This window comes from Mesocricetus auratus, unplaced genomic scaffold (genome assembly GCF_017639785.1).
Source record: "Mesocricetus auratus isolate SY011 unplaced genomic scaffold, BCM_Maur_2.0 Super-Scaffold_15014, whole genome shotgun sequence".
Classification (NCBI taxonomy): Eukaryota; Metazoa; Chordata; class Mammalia; order Rodentia; family Cricetidae; genus Mesocricetus; species Mesocricetus auratus.
Window position 1 is genome coordinate 56495303 of NW_024429186.1, and position 21782 is coordinate 56517084.

A 21782-nucleotide genomic window follows, 5' to 3' on the forward strand; every position below is an offset into this window, starting at 1 on the left:
ACATGGCTGGCCTCAGCAGCTTTCCTTAGACATGGAAGCAAATGTCATATCCTTGTATCCTTAACTTCAGAACCATGTGGCTGAAGCTGCCAAGTTTCGCTGCTCGGTGGGACTGGACCATGCCAGCTTTCTGTTTTCCTTCACTACTTAAGCTTGGTTGTCCTTGAATTTGCTCTGTAGACCAGGCTGGGCTCAAACTCAGAGATCAACCAGCCTCTGCCTCTGAAGGGCTGAGACTAAAGGTGTGCCCCAACACACCCAACTCTAAACTTTTTTTTTCTGTTGAGTTCTTGGCTTCGATTTGCCAGTATATTATTGAGTATTTTTGCAGCAATGTTTATGAAGGAAATTGGTCTGTACTTCTCTTTCTTAGTTGTGTCTTTGTGTGGTTTGGGTACCAAGGTTATTGAAGCCATGTAAAAAGAGTTTGGCAAAGACCCTTCTGCTTCTAATGTGTGAAATCCTTTGATGAGAATTTGTATTAACTCTTCTTTAAAGTTCTGGTAGAATTCTGCACTGAAACCATCTGGCCCTGGACTTTCTTTGGTTGGGAGACTTTTGATGACTGCTTCTATTTCATTAGGGGTTATAGGTCTGTTTAAATTGCTTGTTTGTTCTTTTTTATTATTTATTTTTAAATTTAAATTTAAATTAGAAACAAGGTTGCTTCACAAGTCAGTTCCATTTCCCTCCCCTCCTCTCATGCCCTCCTGCAACCCCCCCATTATCCCCTCATTTCCCCAGGGAGGGTGAGGCCCTTTTCACAAGTTGGAAAAGTAGCTGGGTGGGATCTTGCTCTGAGGTAACCATTCCCTTTATGCCATTATTCCATTTCTTAATTTAGTTCCATTCCACTTCCTGGAGCACTTTTTCTCCTCAAAATTTACATTTATTTATTTATTTGTTTGTTTTTTTGCTCAGTTTGCTCCTTTTCATTATAAATCTTTATTAGAGTTACCACTAATAGCCACACAACAGAGTAGATACTAGGCTGTTTTGAGATTAATTATGACAACAGAATTAATTCAAAACTCATCACTTTAGCCTCAAACAGACTTTTTTAACAAGGGCAAAAAGCAGCCAAAACTCTTCACCAAAATATCACAGGAATGATCTCTGGGCAACATACTAAAATTCTCCTCTGAAACCTCTTGAGCCTACCACCCACAGTTCATCAAATCAAGTTCAGCACCACTTTCTTCTATGTTCCTTCTAGTACAGCCCATTAAGCACCACTTAAAGCATTGAGCTACTTTTCTAATCCACAGTCCCAAGGTCCATATTCCTTCAAACAAAAACATCAAAAACCTGGTCAGGTCTATCACAGCAATACCCAAGTCCCTGGGATCAACTTCTGTCTTAGTTACGGTTTCTATTGCTATATAGAGACACCATGACCATGACAACTCTTATAAAGGAAAACATTTAATTGTGGTGGCTCACTCACAGTTTAGCCCATTATCATCATGGTGGGAAGTGGTGGCATACATACAAATATGGTTCTGGAGAAGGAGCTGCTACATATTGATATGCACACAACAGAAAGAAGACTCAGAGGCACTGAACATGGCTTGACCACATAATAGACCTCAAATCCCAGCTGTGGGCAGGGTTTTCTTTATCTTACCAGCCAGCTCTGTCCCTCCAGGTGGCTCTCAAATAACCACACAAAATTTATTAATAATTTTAAATGCTCCACTGACAACTTAGACTTGTTACTAACTAGCTCTTTCAATTTAAATTAACCTATACTTTTTATCTACATTCTACCACATGTTGGTGAAAGAGATAAACTAAACTCAAAAGCTTCACTTCTAATAATTTAGAAATAAAGGAACCAGACCCTCACTCAGCCCCTGCTTTAGTAGCTATGACAGGCTACAGAAAAGACAGTAGGCCTGTGACAGAGGGAAACTCCAGATCCTCTGGCCTCCCGGAGTCTACGGTGAAAACTGAACACAAAGAAACTCTAGACAAGCCCCCCAGCCTCCTAGATACTTGGTTCCTGGGAGCTGTTTGGCCACAAAAGAAACTCCAAGGGGGACCAAAACCTCCCCTGTAGTCTCGAGGATATAGTTCTGAAAACTACTGGCATCTATGTACAACAAGCCACCTGCAAGTAACAAGACAATGCCATAGAAACCACAGAATGTTCCTTCTCCGCACTGATCAATGAAAATAATTAGTATAAGTGCATTTCATACCAAAATACGACGTTGAAAAATGCTCCTAATTGTAACCAAATGTCAACCAACCAGAAACCAATCTGTACCTACTGATGTAATCTTGTAACTTTTGTCTTTGAAACCTAGCAGTAGACAGGGAGCTTCACTCCCTCTGGAGGCTGCTGTGACAGCTAGCCAGATGGGGTCGCTGTCATGGGTGAATAAACAATTAAAACCTTGCTTTTGCAGTTTAGTGTTTCTGTCTTCCTGGTGGTCTCTGGGCACTTTGCAACTTGGTCACAACAGCTGGTACCATTTTCCAGCACAGCATGTTCATCTTCTGCATCCTCTGCATCTGGCTGGTCACTCCTCATGACTCTGCCCTTCTTCCCAGAGTTCTGTCAGTTTGACTGTCTCGCCTAAACTCTTCCAGCCCAGCTACTGGCCAGTCAGCTTTTCATTAGATCAGTGAGAGTAATGCATATTCACAGCGTACAAAATGGATTATTTCATAATACCTACCCCCATAGTGACACACTTCCTCCAACAAGAGCATACCTACTCCAACAAGGCCACACCTAATGGTGCCACTCCTTTTGGGAGCCATTTTCTTTCAAGCTACCACACTAGTTTATGTAAAGTTTAAGATAGGTACATAGGTAGGTAGGTAGGTAGGTAGGTAGTTAGATAGCTAGATAGATAATCAATAGATAGAAGGTAGATACTATATAGATAGACGATAGATAATAGATAGATAGATACATAATAGATGATCAATAGATAGAAGATAGATAGATAGATAGATAAGATGCACATATAACACCAAGACAACTGATGAAAAGAAAGCCATTTGACTTTCACCTATGGTTTTATGTGTAGTTTGATCAACTTTCTTTCTTTGCCTTTCTTCTCACATTCCTAAAGCAGTAGTTACCCATCTCACTATCTTGAAAATGTTACAAACTACATTCTAGAATTTTCTATTAGCAACCTTTTACCTTCTAAAAAGTAATGAAAGTATACTAAAAACTTTTCTAAGTTTCAGGTCAGCTGTCTTTGTGGGTTTCACCATCATGGTCTTGACCCCTTTGCTCATCACTCCTCCATCTCTGTCACTAGGTTCCAGGAGTTCAGTTCAGTATTTAGCTGTGGGTATCTGTCTCTGCTTCCATCAGTCACTGGATGAAGGTTCTAGGATGGCATATAGGGTAGTCATCAACCATATCATCAAGGAGGGCCTATTAATGTAGGGGATGGGGTGGGGAGGCTGGGGAGGCTGGTGGAGGGACAAGGAAAGAGGGGTGGGAGAGGGAGCTGGGATTGACATGTGAAGCATTCATGTTTCTAATTTAAATAAAAACATATATTGAGGAAAAAATGCTGTGAGTCTACTAGGTCATGGTTATTTCAATAAATTTAAAGTCATTTTCTCCACAAGACCCCGGACAATTTTATTTTATATATGAATACAGGTAAAATGTGAGCATATGTTTCTTTATAGCCCTAAAGAAAAGAAACACTTAGCTATCAGGTTCTAGTAGCAAGTCAAGAAATGGAAAGACCAGGACTGCAGAGACTATGTGGGGAGAAGAGCCATGTAGAGGAATCCATGCAGAGGGCAGCATTGCAGAGGAGAGCCAGAGAATCAAAGTCAAGAGCATTTGCCAAAGGACATTCCATGGATGAGCCAAGGTTGACTGAAAAATAGGTGTAGAAATCTCCAGCACAAGAAGAGAGACTCCAAAAAGGAAAACAATCACAAGAGATTAGCATATCAGGGGATATAAGGGTTTTATTTTAAACTAAACCTGAAAATCACATGTAAGAACTTAATACCATATGAACAGACATATCACAAAGTTTAAACATGCTATTAGAGTCAAGACTTTTCCCAGTCAAAATTATACAGGAAAGAAAGCATCGAGGTTTTCTCCTCTCCTTGCTGCCACGTGATCTGTCTTATCTTTTTCTTGGTTCTCTGCTACTCCCAAGTCTGGGGACTTACCAGGCAACACTGCTTTCCTTACAAAACTTTTAAAAGCACAAGGTAGAGAGCTAAGCCTGGGTGTGAAAGTCAACAGTGTGGGTATGACTACTTCCTTCCAGACCAGCAAGAAGATTACACAATTGCCAGGCCCTGACATGGGAAGCTGCTATGGAAGTTAGACACAACACTGTGCTTTAAATAAAGTTACAGAATCCACCTTACAGTGGCAACAAGGAAGTTGCTCTTTTCCTCCCCACTGCCTAGAAGGGAATTCCTTCAAGAGGGGAGCGACCTAGCTGGATGCATGATTCCCAGCATGTCTTAATAACTACTGGTGTTTTAATCAGTCCTCCCTTCTGTCATTGCACAATGAAAGAAGATAGAATTATCATACTTTAAACACAAAAGAAAAATAGAATCCGTAGTAGGAAAGCAAGTGAATAGTAAGACTGCATGTGAAGGTGGTTAAAAGTGGGTGTTCTCTAGAAGATTCTGTAATAAGTCTTTCACTAGCACTCAGGGCATAGTATCACACTTGAAACTTGGCAAATGTTCATCTAACAAAGGTTTCTACTCTAAAAGATCAAAAATTGACACTAAGAAAAGTTCTTTGTAGGCAATTCTAAGGCCCACAGGTTTACTTGATAACTGATAAAAGCCATTCTGTTCTGATGTAGAAGGTATTATATCGGGGAAAAATGTGACTGTCTTTTGTGGGAAAAGGATAACTTAAATACAAGTCTAGAAACCAGCCTGATTGCAGAGTCCCAAGAATGAGATTTGATGGCACTGGTGATTCTATAATACCTTCCTTGCTAGGAGCGTATGATGATTCATAAAAGAAAACGGTGCCTGTGGGAAGTGGAGATAGAAAAGGAAACTTGATTTACACCATATCCACACTTATATGGATGGATTTGTTCAAGCTGGTCACAGTTAATCTATGACTATAGGATTACTCTATAAATTTCTATTGAAATGAGATGGTGAAATTATCCACAAGATTAATGAACAGTTTCAAAAACCCCCAAGTTTTGCCTGCATTACAGTCATGGCAAGGGTAAGTACATTAACTCCCACTGTGGGGTAGAAGCTCTTGTTATTGTAGGCAGTCTTCAAGTACTCCTGATTACTCATCATCTACAGCTCACAACATTTATAAATCTTCTGAAACTTAGACTTTCTTCTCCTATAGTTTTGTTATCCTAGAAAATAATAGCAGCACCTTTGACAGAAATTGAAGTCCCACAGCTGCTATGTCCTACAGACAGTCTTAGCTCAGTGTAATTCCAAGCCCACATAGACCATGAGAAGACTGTCTGATTAGCAATGGACTCTAGTAAATTAGTAATGGACTCATAAACCCCTTTCCCACTAAGAGAGTCTTAAGTTTGGTTTGTCAGACAACTGCTGGTGTGGTCATCCATGAAGTCAACACAAATAATCTAGTGCCCTTGTTAAACAGTAAGTTGAAACGCTAGAAGAAAAAGAATTCAGAGCTTGTGTCAGGAAACCAGTCTCCCGCTGCAACCCTGCAGGAAATCTGGAAGTGGCCAAGCCTATTTTGATTCCCTTATCTTCATCTTTCTGGACTGTTTCTCCAATTTCATGACTTACTTTCCTCTTCTCTAGGTGTCCAGACATTCTGTTCTTTTCCTCAATTAAAATGATCCATTAGGAAAATAGTGTCAGCTGTGTGCATCTTCGTTGAGGACACTGGTATAATTATTCTGAGGCATACATGTACTTGTGCTAGGTGGACTAATTGATACTGTTCTCCTGTGCAAAGGACATTAAGCTTTAACAAAACAGGTGAGAAAGATAGAAGAATGTTGGGCAAGAGATTTGTATACTCTCGGTTGCCTATTTTCCTGAACTTAAGTCTACACTTGGAAACCCCCTCTTCTGTTCTCCTAAATAAATTTTATAATTTGTCATACTGAAGGATGCCCATGTACTATGTCATACTGAAGAATGCCTAATGTAATGTGCTTCTTGTGTCAAAGGAGAGAATACATAGAGCCCTGGAACCAGAGGGTATGATCTGAAGAACAGTGCTCAGAACTATGTTGATTTCTGGGGAACATGGCTTTTTCCTCGTGTAGAGTGAACTTAGTTTAATCCAAAAGACAGATAAAAATGGAAAGCCACTGTGAATGTCCTATCTGTGTGGGGCAGTAATAATGGCACAACGCTAATCTAGAGAATAACTGACCCCCTTTGATGAATGACTCACAAACAAATGAATTCCAAACAGACTTTTTCATGCACTATATGTCCATCCTTTATTGTTTCAGGGTCACTTGGACGCTGAGGAATTTTATAAATGAAGCTGTCCTGTACAATATAGACTCACACCGAGAATGGGGCAATATCTCTAAATTCATCATTCACCCCAGCGAATAACCTTCTTAACTAGGCATCCTGTGAATACACAACTTAATATTTCATTTTGATTTACAGTCAAGGATTCTGAATGAAGATGAATATAATTTGTACAAAGTCACCTTCATGCAAATGGCCATTTTGAAAGAAAGTGAAAATGCCTATTTCACAGAGTTTCTTCATTTTTCCTGGTAATAAGTTCTAACATGATAAAAGTTGATAATAGGTGATAAATATACTCCTGAGAAGTATTATTTTATTTTTAATTTATTTTTGAGATTTTATGAATGTGATTACTGTAAAACTATCCCTAAAGTTATTTCAATCTACACTATCTATGCATACTGATTAGCAAAATGTAATTATTATTTCAAGACTTTTTAAGGATGAGAGTGTATCTTAATATAATTAAAAAGTAGTTGCCAAGGATATATTTAATTGTTTTAGATTAGTTTTATTTATATGTATATACCACATATATGTGTGTATGTGCCAGTAGTAACCAGAAGAGGATATCAGATGCCCTGGAATTAGAGTTACAGGTGGTTTTAAACTGCTCAGTGTGAATGCTGGGAACTAAACCCTGGTTTTCTTAAAGAGCAGGGAATGCTCCTAACTGCTATTACTCTAACCTCATGGTCTGACATTTTTACTAATCCATTTATACTGAAAATCTACATTCAAGAGCATATAGTACCTAAAGTCTTTGAAATGGCTTAATATGAATGAAGCTTCAGAAAAAGGCATTCGAGATCTGAGTATAGAGTTCAATGGTAGAATGCTTGCCTATACTCAAGACGGTGGTTACATCGCAAAACTCTAAATGTGTGAATCAACTGTCCAAAAGAGAATGCTTAGACTTGTAGACTAACTGCATTAATGTTTCCATTGCTTACATAAAGACAATTATCATCCAACCACTTATCAATCAATTAGAATGTCTATGGTCTGCAAAGCTGGGAATCAAGACTGGGTGAGGTGGTGGGAGTGGAACAGTCATTTTTAGAACATTGACTATTTCAATGATTTGTGTGCCCTGGTGATAGGTTTCATCATGTCCAGCATTGTCCTACCATTCTGGTGATTGGTTTGTCACTGGCTTATCTAGCAACTGTTTATTTGATATGTGGCATGATTTCAATATTGACTTAGGCTTTGCCTCAAAACTTGCTCTGATGATCAAAATATGGGCACGACACAGGCATTCCAGGTGATGCAAGAAGCATAGAAGAACTAGAAGCTCACATTACACCCATTTTCCTTAGCTAGAAGTAAGAGACAATATGGCCCCTACCTGAAAACCAGGGACCCAGGATCTAATTTCAGAGGAAACCACCAAGCATCTTACTTATTTAAAAAATAAAATAAAACACAAGGCTGGAGACATGGTTCAGTAGTTAAGAGCACTGGCTGTTCTTTCAGATAAACTCAGTTCAGTTCCCAGAACTCACAAGGTGGCCCACAACCATCTGTAACTCCAGTTCTAGCAGATCTGACACACTTCCATGGGCATACCAAGAATGGAGTTTGTGCACAAACGTGCACACAGGCAGAACATCCACACACATAAGGTTAAATACAGATATACTGATTGAGGCTCAGGGGGGAACATAATTCTCTTTCAGGGCATCTATTGTCTCTTATTAGAAGACTGTACGCACAGACTTTGATGATCCCCCCATGTGAGGCCTCACCCGTCCTCGGGAGTGGATGGGGAAGGGATGGGGAGATAATGGGGGGATGGGAGGATGGGAGGGAGAATGAACTGAGATCAGTATGTAAAATAAGATCATTTTCAACTTAAATAAAAAATTAATAAAAAGAAAGAAGACTGTACACACAATTGCCATCTGCCTGGAATGGACAAGCATCTAGGCAAAGCAGTGCACTGAAAGATAAAGCAGGAAAGAGGTCAAGTCCCAAACTAGCCTGGGCTACATAGTGAGACCTGTCTTAAACCACAGAAACAAAAGTAAGCAAATAATAATAATAAAGAAACTGAGTACACAGGATAATATAAGATAGACTTCTATCATTAGAATATTATAGTATCAAGAAACAACATGGAGCTACTCTGAAAAAGAGATACAGAAAAATCACGACCAGGATGTTCAAAACGGTGATATCAGTTTAACAATGGCAGTGAGGCACGTTTGGTTACAACAGAAAAAAAAAACTCATAAAACTTGGCACTATCTAAAGGGAAAAGGGCCCTCCACATGATAACCTCCCTGACTTGGTTTTAGGAAAGGTAATTAGTCAAGGGAATGCACCAGCAAAGAAATAGAAAGGAAAACAGAAAGCTTGGCATATCTAAATTTTAATTTGTGTGTGTGGGGGGGTGCCAGCTAACACAGGTGCTGGGAACCAAGCTCTGCTCTTCTGTAAGAGCCGTATACACCCTTGATTGCTGCGCTATCTCTCAAGCTCCCATCCTCTCACAGTTTTAATAGACATCTCTTCTGGGACCATCAAGAAATGATTTAAGAAACCTTAATGCAACCTAGAGCATAAGGAATATTATAGATAACTGTAAAAAAACTAACCTAGCTTCCAGACAGGACATAAACACAACTGGTGAGGAAAAGGGAGATTACATGGCATGAAGATGACTTCCCCTGGCTCTCTGCTGGTGAACAGCACAGCTAGGAAGCAAGTGGGTGGGCAGACGTCAAAGCCTGTGATCTTTCTTAACCACTGGATAGTACTGCTACTACTTGAGGATGCAGGAAGCACTGGAGTATGAGACAGACAAAAAGTGTCTTACAGTCTAGACTTCCTAAAAAGGAATAGGTTATTACTATATTTGAAAATTAGAGGATGTGGGGGTGTCGCTTCAACACACTACAAAAATAAAAGAACACTGCAATATCAAGTCACTCTTAAAAAGCCAAAGTACGGAAGTGACAAATACAGATATTAGGGACTAAAAATTTGTCACATAAGCTCTCTCCTGAGCCATCGTTTGCAAATATCAAAGTTGAAAAGAAAAAGTAGATTAGCCGGGCGGTGGTGGTGCACGTCTTTAATCCCAGCACTCGGGAGGCAGAGGCAGGTGGGTCTCTGTGAGTTCGAGGCCGGGCTGGACCGATAGCCTCCAAAACAATACAGGGAAACCCTGTCTCATAAAAACCAAAAAAAAAAAAAAAGAAAGAAAGAAAGAAAAAGTAGATTAAAGAGTAGTCATTTGCAGAGAATCATGTTCAGGGCAAAGGAACTTCATTGCCAGCCCTCCATGGGAATGTGATCCTCTCTTCAAAGGGAAGCACATTCTGCTAATGGAGTGGGGAGTCCTCTGGGGGACAATAAGTATTTAAATCTTCAAGTCAAAAGCTAAGTTTTAGAGTCTCCGTAGTCACACCATACAGATAGAATAAACAGTGCAGTATTAGTTTGGAAGGACCCAGAAGAACATTTATGCTAGCCTCCTTATTTCATAAATGAGGAAATGGCATTCATTAGCACTGAACAGTCTGTCAGACCACATGGTGAGTAACTACTGGAAGCAAAATTAGGAAGGGTAACATTGCTATCATTAGAGGCTGTCAGGGCCTGGCACTCATTAGAAGCTCAGAGAGTTTGACAAGGCTGTGGCCTCATCCTGGACCAAGTACAATACCTCTGATCCCTTAGTAAGGGCTCAGAACCTCCCCCCAGAAACATGGTGAAGTCACTTTTTTCTTTATAAGCCACTGGCAGTGAAAGGTGAGCTTTCAAGTGACACCTAGATTTTGCTGCCCTGAAAAGAAGGAAGCTGGAATGCTCCTGGAACCATGTTCCAGTTATTTATTATTGTGTAAAACAGCCACCTACAAACTTAGAGGCTCAAACAACAATCATTTGTTTTTCCTGCAGATCTGTAATTCCAGCAGGTCCAGCAGGCACAACTGTTCTGTCTTCTTCCAGCATCATCCAGGCAGTTCATCTGAGGATTCGAGATCCCTTTTCAGGCTGACTCATGTCTACGGCTGGCATGTTGGAGCTGGCTCTCATCTGCAGACACAGTAGGAGAGTCAGTGTGCTGGCTGCTTCAGCTTGCTCTGGCATGGAGCCTGGGCTCCTGGAGCAGGCATCCTCAGAGAAAGGAAGTGGAAGCTAACAGTTGCTTAAAACCTGGGTCACAGATGGGCGAGGTGTGCTTTTCACTCTACCCTGTTGGCCAACAAAGCCCAGACCCAAGGAAAAGAGAAAAGATCCCATCTCTTGGTAAAAAAGTATCAAAGACTTTTTAAATCATGTTTTCCGGTCATTATAGGGGAGAAGTTGTTCCCTCCTCCTTTACCTTTGCAGATATGGTAAAGAACTGAGAATTATTAGAGGTGTGCATGGACATTAACATTATAATTTCTTCAGAGCACTTATCCCTTCAATGTTTACCAATCAGACAGACAGAGGTACAATTAAAGTTCAGTCTTTGCCTCCATTTCCTCTTTCACATAAAGGAGATAATAAGCCTTCTGGTATGGAATGAGATGCTTATTTACATCTGTGAACAGAATGCACTTATGGTTGTCTTAGTAAATGCTTATTAATAGTGAATTACCTGTAAAATGTCCCACACAAGTGAAAGATGTAATCATTCTGTGCTTAAGGATCATGCAATGGGAACCCTTTGTGAGCTCCTCAGACAGCTATTCATGCCTGGATCTTACAAGCCTTAATTAATTCTACCAAACATGCAGCTAAGTAGCAATCCTATTTCTTAAAAGGATAATGGCTTGTCCAATCCCTCTTAAGTATTTGATGAGACTGACACGATGAAATATTTATGGGTTTTTAGCTCTTACAAAAGAATAGTATCCAGAAGAGAAATCTTTCTAATGGCACCTACAAACAGCCAAATGGGTTGTTTTCTTTCTGTAACACACAAACTCCTAATTTAACTAAAGTGATGAGCATGAAGATGTTAGACTAGTTCTGATTGTGAGGGAAGCTAGCTAACTCCTTATTTGGTTCACAGGCTTAGTAATCAAGTGGGGGTGTTCCCACAGGGGTCCTAGGAGTTAGGCAAAATGACTTCCTGTTAGGCAATTTAGACCACAGAAAGCAATAACTTCCTCAACTCAGCCACTTACTGAAAGATTGGTTAAATAAGATGAGAGTTCTCCGAGCTGAAAATGGGACCTGCAGCTGAGAGGTCGGTTTCCAAGGGACCAGAAGAGGGAGAGAGCTCCATTGCCTGGTGAAGCAATCTTTCTGCAAGAAAGCAACTGAGTATGAAACAGGAGTTGTACCCAGCCAGGCAGTGGGCCTCAGCTGAGCATCTGTATTTCCGTGTCAGTTTCCATGTCACCACTTGTGTTTGCTGTACACTTCGCCTGTGGCATTTAAACTTGTGGTCTAAAGAATTGTCTGGATCGCTGCAAACTTATTTCCAAAGATTTTTTTCTAAAGAGAACATTTGTTGTGAACATTTGAAAGCCAGCTAAAAACTCAGTTCCCTAAATAAAATACTGTATGAAAAAAAATCAAAGTATGTGATGACTACATGGCCACTACGATACCATAGGAATGAAGCCCTCTTGAGTGAACTATTCAGGGCCCACTAACACCTTCTCTGGCAGGTTTCTTACCATCCTTTACTCATTAGGGTTTAGAAGATTATTTTTATACTTTATTGCTATAATGAGACATGAGAAGTTAAGCGCCTTTATATAGAAAAGATGTTTGTTTATGCTACTATTGTTTTGTTAAATGGACTTACAGTCAGGTGTTTTATGTTTATATCTACAAATTAGTGCTACTCTTAGGCCTGGCTAGAGAGCTTCCTTTCTTTTTAATGTATTTATTCTTTGAAAATTTGTATACATGTATGCAAAGTATTCTTTTGCAGTAGATGGCAACTAATGCGGAGACTCAAAACTGGTCAAAGTGATAAGACTATGTCACTGCTGAGTGCTCAGCCCTAAATGGGACTTCCAAATCATCTCACATCCCATGGCCTATGGAACACACTGCAAGAAGAGGAGAGAAGACTAAAGGCAGGAGGATGGGGAAGAATGTTGTAGAATATTGTTTTCTGAACATGGCGTGGCAGTTGAAAACACATTATATACTTGTGTAGAACTGTCAATTAAAAGAAGAAGGAGGAGGAGTTTATTTAGCTCACTATTCTTGAGGCTCAAGGCCTGGCACCGGCATCAGCTCAGATGCAACCTGTTCCTCACAGTAAAGGATATGCCCGTGGCAGGTGCATGTGTGGAGACAACAGCTCAATTTGCAGGAAGCTAGGGCCTTCTTCCCAGAATGGCCTTCACTCTAGTAACAGCTAACTCAGGATCCCATGAACACTGTCTTCTAAGGGCACACCCTCAATGAGCTAAGAACCACTAGGTTCAACTCTTACCTGCCCCACCACTGCCTAGCACTGATAGATGGAGGACCACGTCTCCATCACAAGAATCTTCCGAGAATAAACAGCATCCAAAACATAGCAGCGATGCTAGTAAAATGCTATGTAGCCTTAGAAAATGGAAGGCAATAAGCTAAATCCAAGAGAAGACATAAAATTTTTTAAATTCATATAAATTAAGCCAAAGTAGAGGATGAGGAGAGAGAAGGAGGCAGAGTGAGGCTTTTCAGCACAACAAGCAGAGAACTGCTATTGTCTATACACAGCACTGAGCACTGACGATCTCATTTCCTGAAAGGTCTCAACAAAAATGGCCTTGGCTTCTAATAGTACTGCTATTCGATTGTCACAGTCCCCTCAGTACGGACCACAACAGAAAGCCTGGCTCCTAATATAAGTCACTGATGTCATATAAAATATTTCCCTTCATTTGCTAATGTCGAAATATTCTGTCACTTGTTAAATTAGAAATTAGGAGCCATTTTTTTACGTGCCCTCTCCAGAATGTAGAGAATTGGGGCAGCTATGAAGGGATTGAGAAACATGCATTGACTACAGATTTCTCCGAAATCCATCCATAAAATAGCAAAGGGTTTTCTATTTAATAGATCCTCAACAAGCCACATACTGTGCTCACTGAAGCAAGAAGCAAAAAGAAATGATTGAGCAACATTAAAAGGTGGAGAGGCAGACCCTTTTCTCTGGAGTGTTTCAATGTTGAAATAAAAGGCACAGAGGAAACACTTGGCTTCAGCAGCCAGGACACCAGCACCCTGCCCTTCCTGAGCTGCAAGGACTTAGAGCCCCTGGAGAGCCCATTCTCTCCCCATTTTAAGAAAGGCATAGAAGCAAAGGCTGCCAGCAGGACTTTCCAATTCACACTGTCTCAGAGAGCAGTCTGCTCATCTACAAGGAGGGCTAGGAAGGCAGACAGATATTCCAATTTGAACTGAAGCTCACACTGCCTCCATTTTTTGTCTGACTGGCTGGAGATGATTTTATCTTCAACAGAGTGGTATCGGGTTACAATCCAGTTTACTCAGATATGTTAAATTTTAGACCTCTAAACAAGGGGCAATAGCCCGAAACACCCCATATTCTCTGTTATTTCTGTACACACAATAAGATGTACGCCCACTTGCGTGTCATGGAATTCTTGGGAGCTGCTGACGGAATCCCTGGGCTTGCCAACCACGCAGTGCATGAACAAAGCACAGCTGGTATGAAGACACACAATAGCTTTCAGTGAGCATCTTTCTACTTTTTTGTTCTCAATGTATTGATTGCCACGTGTCTTTACCATGTTCACTTAAGCATTAGAATTAACGTACACACTTCTGTCAGAAGGCATCAGTACTCTGGGATTCCATTGTGTGATTCAGATGGTTTGTCTTCCACTTTGGATTTAAAATTCTTCTAGCGGAAATCCTACATCTTCCCCACACTGCTGCCTCTCCTTCCCTCACCACCACCCCTCACAGGGCAAGGAAGATAACTCATGGCTGCTGCTTTCTCTAAATATTATACACATTGTATTTAGAGGATTTTTCCAGTCTGCTAATAGCAAATAACATTTAAATAGCAATCCAGTGTACCTCACACTGATATAAAACTTTTCTTGTCTACAGCTAATTTCTGTAAAAAAAATAATAATAAAGTACCACACACATCCCTAGCACAGTTGAGAAATGTCAGTCATCACACACAATCCAGATGGCTATACCCTGCCCATGTTCTCTCCTCCTCTCCTCGGGTATCTTTATACAAAAACTCCTCTAATCCCAACACAGGTTATTTTTAAAGTGCCTTATTCCTCCTGCAAAGGCAATGTCTTTAGAACCTTATGCCCATAACAATGGGAGGATAGCGTTTGAAATGAGAAGCATCTTTTCTCAGTGATCAAATGGTATCAGTGGACTTTTCAGACTCCACGAGCTGGAGTTGCTGCTGAATAATAGAGGAGTTTGAAGGGATGCACAAGAAAGAGGAGATAAGATGGACAGGTTTATTCCTGCCAGACTTAAATACAGCTCCATTCAGCTCTTAGAAGTCGGTGCCTGGGCCAGACGGTCAGGGTGCTCAGATATCCTCCCAGGGTTTTCTTTCCTTTTCCTTTCATCAATATGAGAATGTTTCTCCTTTCATAGCCTATTATAGGATCTTCCACTATTGAACTTTTCCTTGCAGCATGCCCTTTCTTTGTTCAATTGCAATCCTTTTAATATCTGAAGAAGTATAACAGCCTTGTTTTATTTATATAAAGAGGATGGATAGACTCTGGAATCAGACTTCCTGGGCTGGAGTCTCGCTTCCAACATCAGATGTATGACTGTGGGCAAAACACTCAATATATTTGTATCTCATTTACCTCATAACAGACAAGATTTTTGAAGGCAGGGCCTCTCCTTAGGTAGCCCAGGCTGTCCTGAAACCCATAGTTTTCTTGTTTCTCTCTTGGGTGATGGCATCACAGACCTTAACAGTCACACCTTAGAAGATTCAGTTGTTAAAGATAAAGCAGCCACTGCTGAACAGAATAAATATCCAATCATGTTGAAAAATAACAAAAATTGAGTTCCACAAATTTCTTGGCTTATGCTATTTTCTTAATTATGTTGCTCATTCACGGTTTCTAAACTTACATCTTTCTGTTTCTTCCAAGTCTCCTTTAGTCTTTATCTTCACATAGTTCCCTGGAGTCACCCCAGCATTTTGTTTACTTAAAAACCTTATCTGCTGGAGAAATGGCTCAGAGGTTTAAAGGACTGGCTGCTCTCACGGAGGACCAGGGTTCAATGCCCAGCACCCATGTGTTAGTACACAGCCTTTTCTGACTCCAGCTGCAGGGATCCAACTCCCTCGTCTGACCACCTCAGACACCAGACACGTAGTGTACATACATACATTCAGGAAAGCAATCACACATATTAAGTAAATAAATAGATGAATCTAAAAAATATTTTTAAATGTATTCCTTGCAGGTGATCTTAGCTCAGAGCTGTGACAATCATGTTTGCCAAAATAACTGCATGAAATTCAACAGACTGCATAATGATCACTTTGTGAATTCAGAACACTGAAGTCACAGGGGGCTGCAATGTGATGGCCCCACCAAAGTCTAGCTGTAGAAAAAGTTCCTGAACTTGAGATGTTTATGAAGTGACTGGTCATGCTGTGCCCTTATGTGTGGCCTAATGTTGCTACCACAGATGTAGTATCATGATTGTAGGTATGGCCTTATTATAAAAGTAAACTTGGTTCTACTAGGTTCTCTCTCTCTCTCTCTCTCTCTCTCTCTCTCTCTCTCTCTCTCTCTCTCTCTCTGTGTGTGTGTGTGTGACACACACACACACACACACACACACACACACAGCCATCAAGTAACATAGCAAGAAGGCCCTTGACACATGCTGGCACTTTGTTATTGGACTTCCAGGTATCCAAATTTAGGATTCTGTGAGAAATTTCCTTGTGAATTTTTCAGTTTCTTTGTATTTGTTTGCTAGATGGACTGATTAACTCTTTGGGCTGTTTAATTGGCTGACCCCAAAATTGTGATCCTCTTTCCTTGGTATCCTGAGTGCTGAGATTACATTATGAACTACTACATCCAAAAAGTATGTGGCATTCTGTTTTAACCACACACAACAGACTAAGGCTGAAGACAAACAACCGCCTTGGAGATGGAGAGATGGAGATAGCTACTGTAATCAAGAAGGATGGAGGCAATGGACAAAGGACAAGCCACCAGGTTTGCTGAATGACACTTCCAGTGTAAGTGATTTAAAAACAGAACAGTCTTCACCCTTTTCTTCTTTCACCTGCATACAGTGTCCCAACTTCACTACAGCACTGGGAGAATATAAAGTAGGGAAGCCATAGAGAGGCTGAGCTACACATTAATCGAAGCTGAGTAAAGGTAGTACAAGCACTGATAAAAAAGACCAAGGACTGCCCAGCCTGTGGGACCTCTGGTAATGGATCAGTGTTTATCTCTACTGTACCAATGGACTTTGGGAGCCCACTTCACATAGAGGATACTCTCTCAGCCTAGACACAAGGGAGAGGGCCTAGTCTCTGTTCCAAATGATGTGACAGACTTTGAAGATAAAACATGGAAGGCCTCACCCTCCCTGGAGAGTAGAAAAGAGATGAGATAAGGAGTTGGTGGAGGCAGGGGAGGAGGGGAGAGAGAGAGGGAACTGGGATTGACATGTAAAACATAGTTGTTTCTAATTTGAATTAAAGAAGAGAAGAGAGGGGGGAAAAAAGGCTAGAGGTTTGAAATTACATTCCCAGAAAAAAAAAAGTAGAACCAAACACAATCTGCCACAGTGATGAAATGAAAAAGACAATATCAAATACCCAGGGCTAGTGAGATGGTGCAATAAGTAAGGTCACTTTCTACCAAGCCTGAGGACCAGAGTTCAGTCCCTGCCAGAATCCACCTGATAGAAGAGAGCTGACTCCTGCAAGTTGTCCTCTGACTCTGCATGTAGGCCATCGCAATTCAATTCCCTGTACCCACATTAAGTTTACACCAGCCTGTAATCCCAGTTCAGTGTAATCCAACAACCTCTTCTGGATGTCATGGATATCGGCACCCACATATACATAAGAATACACGGATAGACATAATTAAAATAAATAATTCTTTATTTCTCTTTCCCTATAGCTGCTGTTCTCAATACAGAGAATACTTCTCATCTAATCTGTAGGTGCATTCTCATTAATTACTGACAGAAATAAGGTTCTTCTCTTAGAGAACTGGTTAGCTCTCTCTGACCCACTACAGCCCAGTAGTTCTCCAAAGCTTTTTGTTTTGTGTTTTGTTTTTGACATGTAGAAACCATATCAAAATTTATTAATTGAAAAAAGTTCTTTCATACACTGTATTCTGAGCATGGCCTCCCCTTCCCCATCTCATCCAAGCTCCTCCCCACCTTCCCACCAATTCAGCTTCACACCCTTTTTTTCTCACTCTATTTAGAAAACAGATAAACAAACAAAAAGAAACAAAATATAAAAAACACAAAAAATATGAAAACAAAATTAGAAAATGTAATACACAAGCAAAACACCAGTGAGATTTTTAAAAATGCCCAAACAAAGCAATATGATACCAAAGTCTACAAAAATACTGTTGCGTTCATTTTGTGTTGGCTTTCTACTGCCAGGTATAGAGTCTAACCTTAAGTGTGATTAAGACTCCACTGAACAAAGGCTGATCTTCCCTTTGCCATTGGGTGTCAATTGCAGATAGCTTCTTGGTAAGAGGTGGAATCCCATGTCCATTTCCCACCCTCATCATTGGAAGTCCATCTGGCTTGAGCTTCAGCTCTGTGAATTCTTTCCTTAGAGTCAATCATCCCCTCTGGCAATTATAATCTTTCTGCCCCATCTTCCCCATGAGCTCCCTGAACCCTGAAGGCAGACCTCCCAAACTTTTTGATCAAGCACAAATCTACACATATCCAGTTGTGCCAATCACAGTTCAGCAGAGCAATGTTCTCCATGTCCCTTCACCGATGCTTTTATTTAACATTTTGTTTAAAAAGAACAGAAAGTCAAAAGAATCCATGGTCCCAAAACATTACATAAAAAATAAAAGCCTCCTCAACCCAAGCCAGTTCCTGGGGTGAGTTTCTGGCAATATTTTGGAACTTTAACTGTATACATACAGATATGTCCATACCTGTTATTTATGCCCAGGTTTCTACAGAAACACAAATATCTTTTCAATAGCACTTGTCACACTTTAATTGTTTTCACTCACTTTCACACTGGTCTACCACTCAAACCGTCTTTACTTCACATGTCATGTGTATATATACCTCTGTTCTTATTTATAGATCTACTTTTACTGAAGCACAGTAGGCACTCTTTGATTCTTAGATACTGCTTACAATGTTAGTGTGTGTGTGCGTGTGTGTGTGTGTGTGTGTGTGTGTGTGCTTGTGTGTGTATGCCTTTCTAATCATGGACATACTTCCTTTTATCAAGAGACATTAAGGTTAAAGTGTACATCAGCAGATAGAGTACGTGGTGGTTTGAATAAGAATGGCCCCCATAGGTTCATATATTTGAATGCTTAGGGAGTGGCTCTAATTGAAAGGATTAGGAGGTGTGGCCTTGTTGGAAGAAGTGTGTCACTGGAGTTGGGATTTGGGATTCCAAATGCTCAAGCCAGGCCCAGGGTCAGCTCTTTTCCTTCTGCCAGTGGATCTGAGTGTAGAACTCTCAGTTCCTTCTCCAGCACCATGTTTGTCTGTGTACTGCCATACTTTCCATCATGCTCAAACCGTAAGAAAGTCCAAGTTAAATGCTTTCCTTTAAAAGACTTGTCATAGTTATAGCGTCTCTTTACAGCAATGGAGTATTGACTAAGACAGAGTACTTGTCTAGAATGCAAAAAATCCCTGATTTTGATCACCAGCAATGCATAAACCAGACATCAGCTATGATGGCACATGGATAGAATCTTATCAGGTGGGGACAGGAAGATCAGAAGTTTAAGGTCAATGAGTTTAAGGCCAGCTTTAGCTGTAAAGGACAAGAAGGGAGGGAGGAAAGGAGGGAGGGAGGGAAGGAGGGAGGGAGGGAGGGACAAGGGAAAACAGAGGCAGAGAGAGTTTCAATGAAGGTATGTGTCTTAGAAAGATAATGTTTACCCCAGGACCCATAGACTATCTGGCAGAAACCCCAGGGTCAGGTATGAGAAACTCTCTTTTGAGTTGCTGGTCAGGAGATTTCAAGACACACTCAAAACAATAGAGCCTATTATTGTTGCCCTCAGTCACCTCCTAGAAGTTTAAAGTAAATTACTATTACTGAAGACACAGTGCAATTCAGACACAGGATTCAAAGGATTTGAGCTTGATCTGATTTGAAAGCTTCCACCCTGAAGACTAGCTTTCATAATTTGTGGAGGCACTACCAAAACTGCCAATGAAAGAAACCACTCAATAGCCCTATTCAGCTATGACATTCATGAACCACAGAAATGTCCTGCATGGCACGCATATCTTGGCTGTAACCAACAACTGCCTAGTTTTACTTAAGAAGCTTCTCTTTGCAGCAGATAGAGTACATTACCGAAAGCCACAGCTAGTCAAAAATACAGAGAGAAACTGATAGTGGAATTCCCATCCCCAATGGACATATCTACCACACAATCTTCACAAAGAATATCATGGAAGTGTACACAGGAAAATTGTAAGAAGCAGAGAAGCAGGAAGTCTGCTATTGTGTCTCCTAGAAATAACAGGGAAGCCTCATCTATGATACTTCAGCAGAGTGGCAGCCAAAATAAAGACCTGAACAATGGCAACACTGATAGATGTTAACATGAATGAAGATATTCTCATGGAGCCCCTAAGGAAACTACAGGGAACTCATGACTGTTGAGAGAGGATGAAATAGTCTAGTCTTCTCTGGGAAGGTACTGCATAACTGGATCAGCCCTTAAAATATAGATACAAACAATATTTAATGGGATTTATAAGTAGTGTGGGAAGGAGGAGTATGTGCACACACATGTGTTGAAACAATAGTATTTAAAGAAGAGATCATGAATTTGAGAGAGAGTAGAGGGTACAGGAGGAATTAGAAGGTGGAGAAGGATGGGAGAAATTATGTAAATATAGTGCTAATATATGAAATTCTCTGAAAAGATAACTTAAAATTTTAAAGCTACTGTTGAAAAAAATTACTGTCAAAAATATTCTCCCAACATGTCTGTTTAGAATCTCAAACTATTAAATTAATTTAATTCACAAAACTATTAAGATTAATTTTCTTTGGAACTTAAATTTGTCTTAACTTTGTTCAACTAAGACAAAAACACAAAAGCAAATTAACTACCCAAACTGATGTAGCTACAACTGATAACTATAACTACCCATTGAAAGTCTGGAAGAAACTATCTGAACAATTTTATGTAAGCATGAGTCAAACTAAATTTTTGCAAATAAACCGCACTTTAAATATTAGAGTTGAGTGCAGACTTTTATTTAGTTAGAGGATTTCATTACTAAAAATTTTGTGGTCGATTTACTTAGCTTTTCTCTGCAGAACATCATTTGTCTCCACTACCCTGAAGACTAAATTCATCAGACAAGTGATTTTTCATTGAGATGGATAACTGGTGTCTGACAGGAAGGCACTCTGTTGCTGACTGAAGGAAGATCAATATGTTTCACATGCTAGGTACATAGACAGCAAAGGTGTTAGTCTGGGCCTAATTTGTATTAGACGATTAGTTGAGGGCCACCCAACTTTTCATTCACGGGAGCACCACATGAGTTCTGGATCTCAAATGCTAAACAGAATCTTAACTAAAGGTTGGGAGTTTTGTGCCTTAAAGGAGAAAGAATGTGTTTTTGTAAATAACTTTGAGGGAACACATGGCTTAAACACCTATATTTATCACTAACAAAGCTTAGCATTGACCAATAAAAATGGAAACTGCCTAACCAATAATCAGTCAATCCTCATTTCCCCATCTCCCTCAAACCCTGGTAATTACTAACTCATTTTTTTGTCTCTATGTAGCCTATTCTGAATATTTCATCCAAATAGTCAATCAACAAACCAGGTGTCTTAGTTATGGTTTCTATTGCTGTGAAGAAACAGCATGACCATGGCAATTCTTATAAAGAAAAAGCATTTAATTGAGTTTGGCTTATATTTTTAGAGTCTTAGTTCATTATGGTGCTACATGGTGGTATGAAGGCAGACATGGTGCTGGAGCATAGCCTGAGAGTCCTTAAATCTTGAGTCACAGGCAGCAGGATGTGGTTTGAGACACTGGGAGGTATCTTGAGCATAGGAGATCTCAAAGTCCACCCCCACAGTGACACAGTTCCTCCAACAAGAGCATTCCTACTCCAAC